We start from the raw sequence: 12,835 nt of genomic DNA, 5'->3' as shown, positions 1-12,835 counted from the left end.
CAGTTCTTCACTTGTAAAGGATTTAGAGTTACATTATTATTAAAAAAATCTATAATCCAATGTTAATGTTCTTTAGACAAACAATAGACTAGAAAAAACAAATTACCCTTTTTTTTTGAATGCTTCAACTTGATGTTAAATGAGAGAATCAAGATTTTGTATTGCAAGACTTTGTCCACATAGTAATTATTTATCTTGATTTAATGAAAGATTCACTACGTTGCCGATGTCATCTACTTTAGTTTGAAGGTTATTTAATTTGGAGGATATAGTACTAGCCTCTTGAGTTATTTCTATTTGAGTTTTTTGTGTTAATTGTTTAAGAAACCCTATTCCTTCTCCTAAGTTTGCATAGGACTTTTCATGATTGACCATGCTAGAATCTATTATTTTCTACATATACAACTGTTGATCTTGCAACTTGGATCGAGTATCTGTTATGTGATGAGATTGCTCAAAAATGGCATTAGACTTCTCTAGAACATTCATGAGTTTATCTTTCACATCTTTTGATTTTTCCACCAGCACCAATGCCTGAGACTCAATAGAGATGAGTGATTCATGGGTTTGAACAAAAGACTCTAACAAAGTATATGATTGTTCTTCTATTTTACCTAGTTTGTCCACAACCCAATGAGTAGATGGCTTCAAATCATTCATGACCCTTTCCATTTCTTTCTTGAATGCATTGATCTTGCAAATAAAAACTAAATTTGTTAGAAATGAGAAGCAACCAAATACACATTTGATTGATTATTAAATAATATACTAGTATTATTTCAATTGCAAAACAAGTTACTTCATGTGTTTACAACAAGAGTAGCCCTTATGCAAGTTGTAATTTGACTGAGCACATGTATTCCAAGTGGTGCATCTTTAAACAAAACTACCATAAAATAGCCAAGATTTTTCTTGGGACATAAATATATCTTTACTATATATAAAAAGGAATATACATCTATTATGCAGTTTACAATGCTTATGTAGTTTGAATTTAAAAGTTTCAGTATAGTGGAATCCCTACTACATTGGAAGTTTCTTTATGAAAGGCTTAATATATGTTACTCTTCTGTTGGACTAACCTCCAACATTCCCTTTGGGATCTATGACATGGCTTAACTATCTATCATGTTCTATAAGTCTAGTAGTTATATTAGGCATTGACAGGTTGATCTTTTGGTGTAACAACAACTCTAACTTGTAAGAAGTGGTATCAAATCTTGGTCATAGCCTCAAATATTCTCTAGTAACACTTAGGGGGAATTATTTGACTAACTACCAACATTCCCCTTTGGGATTCGTGACATTTCTTAACTGCCTCCTATGTTCTAGAAGTCTAGTAGTTGCATTGGGCATCAACATGTTGATCTTTTGGTGTAATGACAACACTAGCTTACACCATCTCCCTCATAAAAAAAAGATAAGATACACTTTCAATGAAGGATACTAAGACTGCATTAGTCTTCGACCTATTATCATTGCTAAAACTAAATATATCTTGATTCTTAAGCCTATTAGCAATCCTAAGATTGCATTGTTGCATTGAGCTTCATGTTGTTATACTAAAATTTTAAAGATATCGATTCTTAAGCCAATTAGCATTCCTAAGAATGCATTGATTGAAAGCCTATTAGGATATGAAGAGGCATACCAAATTCAACATGGATCATAAATCCTGGTATCATTCTGATGTAGAGAAAGAAAACTAAGCTTTCACCTTATTTTCAAGTTGCGAACTTTGAACTCTTGCTCCCATAATATTAACTCAACAAAACCATAACATGGAAAAAGGGTAATACTCATTTTAAGAGCACATCACAACAAAAGGGTAATATCAGCATGTCATAGTAAAAGGGTAATAACCGTTTGAAGATCATATGAGGGCAATAGAGTAATACCCATTTTGTACTTAAGGAAGCAATGCTTGTTATTCGAGAGATTATGGTCAGGTCAATACTAAATTGATAGCTTGTTATGACTCACACAAATTATACACTTATGTCAGGATTTAGTAGGACCTAGTTGAGGAAACAAGATATTTCCTTATAGGTCATCTAGGATATGCATGAATTCTCATAATAGAAGTTAAAACACATACTAAGAGCACAAATTTGTTAAAGATCGCCAATATATATGATCCCCTATTTTTGGGTCCACTGCTTTGTAACCCAAAATACTAATGCTTCTTGGTGTTTGAATAAGTCTTACCAAATAGGAGATTTTGGGTGTAGTTATACTTATGAACCTACACATTAGAGTTATGAAACAACTACTTAGGGTTTGACTCTTACTAGCTAGCATCTTTTATATCCACTTGAAGTGGAAATGTTAGCATTGAAAGATAGTAAAATAGTGATATGCATAATAAGAATAGTTAGGTAGGACTCTTATCAGAAAGGATATTGATTAGGGGAAGAGACTAGTAGTCAATAGGAGGTCCAATACTATATCATAGATAATCCTGATTGTCATAGATACTCCCAACCATTTTTATCTTTTTTGGTTTGTGATTGATCAATTTGTGTACTAGTATTGGAACATGTCATAACAACTATGGGGATATTTAACCATAAGTACTGGTGTTTTTTTGGTGAGCAACTATTAGGGGTGAATATAACAGATATTGGGTAAGTGTTTTAAAATGACAGTTTTGACCATTTCACGACCTCTATAGAGAAATCCATAAATGCCCAAACATTGAAACTTTAGTTTTAAGCTCTCGAGTCACCTACCTAGGTACATAAAAAAAATTGGAATACTTCAACTTAAGACTTAGGAGATCAAGGTGCATAAAGTTAACTTAAATGACTAATGGAATTTTTCCCTATGCCACTACAAAATTTTAGCAAGGTAATGCATCAAAAAAATGATATAATTAATACGAGAAATTAGGTAAACAGAAAAACCATACTCAATTGCAAATGATGGCACATCGCATTAGTGTTAATGAAGAAGACAAGGAAAACCTTATGCTTAATGTCATTGAGCTTCTTGAGTTAGGGGAGGATAAGAGTGTTTGAAGAACAAGACGTAAGAGGGCCCCTATTAGACTCCTTCTGAAAGCACTTCGTCATATGCCATGCCAGCCTCGATTTCTTCTCCTCTGCTTGCATTATCTTTTTGCAGCTATGGAAAATATGCTTATAAGCTTGTTGCCAGCATAACCCGGGTAAAGACACTCTCTCCTTTGCTTCCCTCACCAGATCTTTTCCCTTTACATTGTCCATTGCCTCAATGTCAAATTCATTGCTATTGTTCTCTTCTTTTCCTTCTTCTTCCAAAGAAGAAAACCAACCCCACCCATGAACATAACAAAATCTTGAAGCCAACAAGATTAAAAGAAATAAGGAGACAAAAGCTCTATTCATTGCTCTTAGTAGCTCAATGAAATCTTAATTACCTATCTTAAGAATTTAATTCTTATTTAAAATTCTCTCCATATATAAGATCATCTTGCTTTTAATTCATTTGCATACAAGGACCTTGCTCTCAAATTTTCTTTTGTTTTTTTTGGCTTTCAATTTTTTTGTTTACAAGGCACCTCCCTTGAAATTGATGTTTGTTTAACAAAGGGTTTTTCATTTATATTTTTTGTGTTGTAATATATTTTTTTACTATTTTGGCTTCTCAAATTAGTTAGCTTGTGGTGCAAGTAGGAGAAATTAATGCTCGTCTTAATCATGATCATCTTCTATTTATAGCTTCAATGAATATGATATTGAGACTAGAATGGATGCCAAATGACCACCCACAAATTCATAGTTGGATGTTTTATTGAAATTAAAATTTAATTTATGTTTAAGTTCATTTTTAAAATTAATATGCAAACTTTACAATAGACAACTTCCTACACAAACAATACATCGCTAGATCACACAACCAAACACCTGCAGAATAGCTATTTCGCCTAGCCAAAGATCAGCTTATATCTTATTTTGTCTTCTAATTAATTAAACTATTGGAACTTTAGCTATTCTTAGATTTTTAATGTTTTGATAAATGAAATTTTGGATTTTAATTTAGTATTATGTTAATGTTATTATAAGAAATTGAGATAAACTAAAAGAAAGTTAGTTCATTTTTCTACCATAAATAATAAGTGATTTTTTTTTTTCAAATAAAATAAGTATTTTTTGTTTTAAAATGAAGATATTATAATTGTGCATAGATGGATAATTAGCATGGGCATGTCTAGTGGGGCTATTTGAGTTTATGCATATCATGAGTTGTATCATGATCAAAGGTAGAGGAAGATCAAGGAATTAGCTTAATGGTGATGGAGTTTCATGTAACTTTTGGGTGCACAATGAATATGAGTAAAAGTATTTCAAAGGCCATCCTTATCCTAGAACCAATAATATAGGGGATTATAAAGGTTTCAAGAGAGCATTTCATGGGCCTCGTTTCGTACATGGATTTTTTTGGAAAATAGAACTTTTGGTGGAAAGTGCATTTGATGTAGTGAACTAGTGTGTTCAAATTTCAGCAAAAATAAGGTTTTAAGGGAGCCAAAATATGATACTCGAGAAAGTGGGGTAATTGTTCAAGATTAAGACACCTATTAAGACATTTTAAAGATGACAAGTGTTCAACTCATAAACATAGAGAGGCTTTTAGTACTAGCACAAAACACATAAATTTCTTCTCCTTTAGAGAAGACAGAGATAAGTATTCTCAATAAGGACAAAGAATAAAGAAAATATAGCTTATGATGGGGGAAATAAAAACTAATGATGCTCCAATGAAAGAATCACATTCCATATTCTAGAAGAAATTAGATCTAAGATAAGGCAAAGATGTGAATGGTGTTCTAAAGAAAATTCCTTACACAAAATAAGGGCTAAAAATAGACATGATGGAAGGGAGGAGGTTAAAATTTGGAGAAAGAAAACCAATTGTACTATCCTAAATTGCAATCACCTAATTTGTGTGTATAATTAAGGATTATTTTGTGGACATCTTATAGTATTTTCTCTAGTAGGAAATTAGAGGGAACTTAAAGGATACCCAAATTCAAATAAATGATACCTCATATGGCACTTAAAGAATGACTCTAAATAGTAGGACCTCATAATCCACTTAAAGGATACCTAAAGTCAAATATGGGTACTTTATCCTTTGAATCTTGCTTAATGTCTAGATTATCCCTTATGTCTAAGTATTCCCCTCTTTTTTTCTTGCAACCCAATAATTTATTCCATCATCTGGGCCCTATATCCTCATTTATGGCTTCCTGGGCCTATCTATGTAATCACCCAAAAATGGTCATCTAGACTATGAGCCCCCTTTCTAGCAATTTTTCATAATTTATCTATCACTCATCTTTGATCAAATCCTCAAAAATCTATTTATTTGATTACAACCTATGGTTTGACCACTTTATCCTAAGCCTTTTATTTAATTAAAAGAACTTGCTTCCTTTTAATTAAATAAAAATTTCCAAGTCCCACTTATCCTAAGTGTGCACACATAAAGCATTATTCATATTTGAAAAAAAAAGAGAAAAGGCCTTTTGTCTCACATGAGGTACACACTTTCCAAGGTGGGTGGAATCTTCATTCTCCTCCACACATCTCTCACCTTTTTGAACTCCATTGTTAATTTTTGTTAGGTGAGATGCTTGTGCACATGGATCACTCAAGATGCATTCCCCACCCTTGATTATGCCTCTCTTGACTTTTAATCTCAACTATCCATTTTTCTTTAAAAGGAGGGCTCTCTCCTCATTCTCTCAATCTAGGCCTATTATGTGAACGTTATGTGGAAAGTTTTCTTGGTGATTTTGGAGCACTTGGAGCACTCATTTGGCATTCATCTTGCATCTTCATCTTCTTGCTTGCATTTTAGCTTTATGGCGTACCAACTTAGATTTCCTTTTTGGTTATAACTTAGATCATAGAGTTTAACTAGGAGGCTTTATAATACTTTCTTTCTTGTTAGTTTAGCTTGCATTTGCATTCTTCATTTGGCTTTTATCTTGCATTTCATTTACATTGTGATTCTTGGATTCTAGAATTCTTGCTTTCATCTTTGGATCTCTCGTTCTATGGTGCAACTTGCAAGGGTTGCATAGCTAGGTTCATTTGAAAGCCACAACACTTCTATTTTCACCTTTTTATGTCATATATAGAGTGTTATAAGCTACCTCTTGAGATTCCCTTCATCATGGGTATTCTTGAGAATAAGAGTTTATAGAAGTGTGCCTACTTTTTGGTATACAAGTTTTTTCTAGACCTCAAAATGAGAGGTGCTTGGAAATCCCACATCTACCCTATTTTCCTAGAACCATGACCAAATCTTGACTCATTTAACAAGGTACGCAATTTCATTAATACCTTTTCCTTGGGAAAAGTCACCATTGGTGCCATGTCCCTAAGGATTGACTCAAATTTAATCTAAAGATCTATGACATGATTTTGGCTGGAAATCTAGTCCCAAGGTTAGCCTGCTTAATTCTTAAACTCCAAAATGTTGTGAGATGTATATAACCATCTCATCTCTCCTCATTTATGTAACCATGATCAAAATGATCAAGCACGTCCATTATTATTAAAGTATTCCAACTATCAAGTATTCAAGTTATCGAGTGCAAGGATGCAAAATCAAGTTTAAGAATCATCAAGTTATCAAGTCCAAGCATTCAAGATCTAGTATTCTCCTCAAGAATTCAAGGTGTTTCCTTCATAGATCTATCTTCTTCCCCCATTGGAGTTTGACCAAATGATTTTTCTATCAAGGAGAGATCCTCATCCACCAAATTTTAGTCAAGTCTTCTATCTTTCCACCTCAATCAAACATTGTTGCAAATCACAACATATACTCCATAAGGTTTTATCTTTCATGATTTCTTTTAAATTTTTAGGTTTAGCTAGAGTTATTGAATCAATGAATTTGACACATTCAAAGAAGTATCTATATCACCAAGGTATGATATATTTGATTTCTTAGATATATCCTTTGCTACATTGCAACACATGTTGCAAGTACTACCCATCTACTCAAATTGTGTTGTTGTGATAGTTATTATGAAAATGCCATTAGTCACAATTGACACACATGCTCAATGATAACATCAATACGTCATAAATATAATAATATGATAACATCAATACGTGATAGTTCTTCTTCCAATTGAGCCTTAAGAAATGATGCATAAGACCTGTCACCCAACTCCCCAACTATATATCTTTTCCTTGAAACAAATTCCAAAGATCTCAAAATTATCTTCATTTTCATGAAGAACAAAAGAATTTTATTGAAGTCCATGACTAATAAGTCCAAGAAACCAAAATCTCTTTCACAATAAAACTTAAAAGAAAAGGCACTTACAATGAAATATAGGAATTCTTTCAATGAAATGGTGTTGTAGTGTTCTATTAATCTCCATTAGCTTAAATTCCTTATAATAGGGCTCTAATATTTTCATCTTCTCTTGTATTTCTAAGAACATTATGTAGTTCAGTCGTTCATAGTCCCTACATATCAAAATTTCTTATCACTAAGTATCCCATTGAATAAGATAATGTAGGAGGTTGCTTTGTGTTCTAGAGAAAAGATGTTATACCTATATCTAATAACTGAAATGGCGAGATAAAGAATAGAAATGCACATGAATGAAGCCCTAAGATAGAATGTTGTTGAAGAAATCTAGTCTTGTGAAAGATCATTTCCTTTGATGTAGACTATGAAGAATTCAATAGAAAATGTTGTACAAAGCCCTACAAATAAGGACCATTGTTATACTTCATTTCACAACTCACCAAACAAAACTCATCCATTAGGAGAGTAGGTTTCTTTGTTCACCTACCTAAGTACAAAGTGCCTTTGATATTATTGCTTTGCTTTGTACTAATTAGAAAAAACAATACACACAACATGACTAAGTAGAAAACAATGGTCTTCACAGCTAGAGACTCAAGTAAGATAATATTTTTCAAAGAAAACAACTTATCAAGAGTCATCAATTCGGTTATTTTCTTTGATTCAAATGCTTCCTACAACCAAATTGAAAATATATGTCATTTTTAACAATTATGCTTTGAAAATTGTCTAATCTACTATAATATATTTTTCTTATACCTAATGATATGAACTTCAAGGGTGAAAGTAAATGGGTTCAATTGAGGATCTAAGTAAATCCCATTAGACAAAGTGTTGAAACTGGATCGGATATTATGATCATTCTTAAATATCACATACTAAGGGAAAAATTAAGCTTAAAAAAAGTAAGTCAACATTGACTATTTAACACTTTTAGTCTAGAAATCAAACCTTAATATATGATATTTAAGTTCTCCTAAATACCACATACAACAATTGAAGCCAGATACAAATTTTCCTATGATTCTCCCAAAGATATAATACATATCTTGACATCTAAACTGAGAGGGCTCTGAAACTTATGAAATAAAAAAGAAAACTACACACATCACATTAAAGGCTTATCAAAGAAAATATAAGAAATGAAACCTAAGCTGCCAAAATTGCAGATGAACTGTGTGCTAGTTGGGTGTGAGTTTGTTGAAGTTCCTCTTGGTATAAACTGAATTCAATTTGTTGTTTTCAAGAACAATCAACAAGTTGTTCTAATGATAAATTGCAATGTCAAATTACAAAAAATCATGAAATCAATTCTAATGGTGACAAAAAAAAATCAATAAAGTCTCACAGTGCATATTATGCACAATCAAATACCATTGTCTTATGTTTACTAATGATAAATCCTATCTATTTATACCATATGAAATATGTATTATTCTATCACAGTTCTTCACTTGTAAAAGGATTTGGAGATACATTACTATTAAAACAAATCTATAATCCAATGTTAGCATTCTTTAGACAAACAATAGATTAGAAAAATCAAATTACTTGCTTTCTTTGAATGCTTCAACTTGATGTTGAGTGAGAGAATCAAAATTTTGTATTGCAAGACTTTGTCTACTCAGTAAATGTTTTTATTGATCTAATGAAAAGTTCAGTATGTTGCCAATGTCATCTAGTTTAGTTTGAAGGTTATTTAATTTGGATGACATTGTACTAGCCACTATAATCAATTATTTTATGCATATACAACTGTTGATCTTGCAACTTGGATTGAGTATCCATTATGTGATGAGATAGCTCAAAAATGGCATTAGATTTCTCTAGAACATTCATGAGTTTATCTTTCAGAACTTTTGATTTTTCCACCAACACCAATGCCTGAGACTCAATATAGATGAGCAATTCATGAATTTAACCAGAAGACTCTAACAAAGTATCTGATTGTTCTTCTATTTTACCTAGTTTGTCAACAACCCAATGAGAAGATGAATTCAAACAATTCACAACCTTTTCCATTTCTTTCTTGATTACATTGCTCCTACAAATAACAACTATTTTTTTTAGAAATGAGAAGCAACCAAATACACATTCGACTAATTTTATCAAATAATATATCAGTATTGTCTCAATTGCAAAATAAGTTACTTCATGTGTTTACAATAGCTAGGGGTAGTCTTTATGCAAGTTTTCATTTGATTGAGGACAACTATTCCAATTGATGCATCTTTAAACAAAACTACGGTAAAATAGCCAAGAGTTTTCTTGGGACATAAATATATCTTTACTAGATATAAAAAGGAATATACATCTATTAGTGTAGTTGACAATAATTATGTAGTTAGAATTTAAAAGTTCCAGTATAGTGGAATCCCTACTACATTAGAAGTTTTTTAATGAAAGGCTTACTATATCTTACTCTTCTCTTGGACTAACCTCCAACATTCCCTTTGGGATGTGTGACTTGGCTTAACTATCTATTATTCTATAAGTCTAGTAGTTATATTAGACATTGACAAGTTGGTCTTTTGGTGTAAAGACAACTCTAACTTGTAAGAAGTGGTATCAAAGCTTGGTCATAGCCTCAATTCTTCTCAGGTAACACTCAAGGGAAATTAATGACATTTCTTAACCGCCTCCTATGTTCTACAAGTCTAGTAGTTATATTGGGCATCAATAGGTCTATCTATTAGTGTAACGATAACACTACCTTGCAACATCTCCCTTATAAACAAAAGATAAGATAGATTTGCATTGAAGGTACTAAGACTTCATTAATCTTTAGTCTATTATCATTGATAAAACTACATAGATCCCGATTCTTAAGCTTGTTAGAAATCCTAAGATTGCATTACTACATTGATCTTCATGTTGTTATATTAAAACTAAATAAATCTCAATTATTAAGCCAATCAACATTTCTAAGATTACATTGATTGAAAGCCTATTAGGATCAAAAGAGGTAGACCACATTCAACATGGATCATAAATATTGGTATCATTCTGATGCACAGAAAGAAAACTAAACTTTCACCTTATTTTCAAGTTGCAACTTTTGAACTCTTGGTCCCATAATATTAACTCAACAAAACCATAACATAGCAAAAGGGTAATACTCATTTTAAGAGAACATCACAACAAAAGGGTAATATCAACATATTATAGTAAAAGGGTAATAACCATTTGAAGATCATAAGAGGGCAATAGAGTAATACCCATTTTATACTTAAGGAAACAATGCTTGTTATTCGAGAGATTATGATTGGGTCAATACTAAATTGATAGCTTGTTATAATTCATGTAAATTTTACACTTATGTCAAGATTTAGTTAGACATAGTTGAGAAAATAAGAGAGTTCCTTATAGGTCTTCTGGGTTATGCATGTATTCTCACAATAGAAGTTAAAACATATACTAAGAGCACAAATTAGTTAAAGATCACCAATATCTATGATCCCTTATTTTTGGACCTACTGCTCTGTAACCCAAAATGCTAATGCTTCTTGCTTCTTTTTGGGTGTGGTTATACTTATGCATCTATACATTAGAGTTGTGAGACAACTGCTTGGGTTTTGACTCTTATCAGCTAGGATCTTTTATATCCACTCAAAGTGGAAATGTTGTCATTGGAAGATAGTAAAATAGTGATATGAATAATAAGAATAGTTGGGAAGGACTCTTATTAGAAAGAATTTTTTTAGGGGAAGATATCAATAATCAATAGGAAGTCCAATACTATATCACATATACTCTTGATTGTCATTGATACTCCCAATCAATTTTAGCTTTTTTGGTTTGTGATTGATCAATATGTGTACCAGTATTGGAACATGTCACAACAACTATGGGGATATTTAACCACAAGTACTAGTGTTTTTTTGTGAGTGACTATTAGGGGTAAACATAATGGATATTGGGTAAGTGTTTTAAAATGACACTTTTGACCACTTCACAATTCACGACCTCTATAGAGAAGTCCATAAATGCCCAAACATTGAAACTTTAGCCTTAAGCTCTCAAGTCACTTACCAGGTACACCAATTTTTTTGGGCATAATTCAACTTAAGATTTAGGAGATCTACGTGCACAAAGTTAACTTAAATGACTGTTGGAACTTTTCCCTATGCCATTGCCAAATTTTACCATGGGAATGCATCAAAACAGTGATATAATTAATAAGAGCAATTGGGTAGAGAGAAAAAGCATACTCAACTACAAATGATGGCACATGGCATTGGTGTTAATAAAGAAGGCAAGGTAAACCTTATGTTGTTCATCATTGAGATTCTTGAGGTAGGGGAGGATAAGAGTGTTTGAAGAACAAGAGGGAAGAGGGCCTCTACCGAACTCCTTGTAAAAGCACTCTGTCATATGCCATGCTAGCTTCGATTTTTCTCCTCTTGCATTATCTTTTTGTAACCAGAGAAGAGTTTCTCATAAGCTTGCTACCGATACAACCCAGTTAAAGTCACTCTCTACTTTTCTTCCCTCACTAGATCTTTTCCCTTTGCATTATCCACCACCTCAATGTCAAATTCACTGCCATTGTTCTCTTCTTTTCCTTCTTCTTTTGAGGAAGAAAACCAACCCCACCCATGAACATAACAAAATCTTGAAGCCAACAAGATTACAAGAAACAAGGAGACAAAAGCTCTGCTTATTACTCTTTCTCTTGCTAGCCCAGTGAAATCTTCATTAACTATTTTCCAAATTTCATTCTTATTTAAACTTCTCTCTATTTATAAGATCATCTCGCTTTTATTTGTTTTTGGATTTCAATTTCTTTGTTTCCAAGGCACCTCCCTTAAAATTAATGTTTGTTTAACATAGGGTTTTTCAACTATATTTTTTGTATTTTGATTTGTGACCCTTTTGGCTTCTCAAATTAGTTGGCTTGTGGTGCAAGCAGGAGAAATCAACACTTATCTTACTTGTGATCATCTTCTATTTATAGTTTCAGTGGATATGATATTGAGATTGGAATGGATGCAAAATGGCGACCCTTCAATTTGTAGTTCAGTGTTTTTATTGAAATTAAACTTTAATTTATGTTTAAGTTCATTTTTTAAATTAATATGCAAACTTTACAATAAACAACTGCCTGCACACATAATACATCACCAGATTACATAGCCAAACACCTGAAGAATAGCTATATCGCCCAACCAAAGATCAACTTCTATCTTATTTTATCTTCTAATTAATAAAAATATTGGAACTTTAGCTATTCTTAGATTTCTAATGTCTTGATAAATGAAATTTTAGATTTTAATTTTGTATTATGTTAATGTTATTCTAAGAAATTGATATAAACTAAAAAGAAGTTAGTTCACTTTTCTACAATAAAAAATAAATGATTTTTTTTTCAAATAAAATTAAGTATTTTTTGTTTTGAAATAAACATTTTATAATTGTGCATAGATGGACAATTAGCATGGGCATGTTGAGTGGGGCTATTTATGTTTATGCATATCATGAGCTATATCATGATCAAAGGTAGAGGAAGATCAAG

The 12,835-nt window shown here is 32.0% G+C and overlaps 2 pseudogenes; both read right to left on the bottom strand.

Annotated features, from left to right (window-relative positions):
• Positions 1 to 102: 102 nt before the first annotated feature.
• On the bottom strand, positions 103 to 3,368 carry LOC149539190 (protein GAMETE EXPRESSED 1-like; annotated as a pseudogene).
• A 3,712-nt stretch (positions 3,369 to 7,080) lies between these two features.
• On the bottom strand, positions 7,081 to 12,264 carry LOC149539189 (protein GAMETE EXPRESSED 1-like; annotated as a pseudogene).
• Between the last annotated feature and the right edge of the window lie 571 nt (positions 12,265 to 12,835).

Source organism: Cupressus sempervirens, chromosome 9 (genome assembly GCF_028749045.1).
Source record: "Cupressus sempervirens isolate cs-2001-9-10 chromosome 9, ASM2874904v1, whole genome shotgun sequence".
NCBI lineage: Eukaryota > Viridiplantae > Streptophyta > Pinopsida > Cupressales > Cupressaceae > Cupressus > Cupressus sempervirens.
The sequence above is the reverse complement of the archived record's forward strand: the minus strand, read 5'-3'. Positions and strand labels throughout refer to the sequence as shown.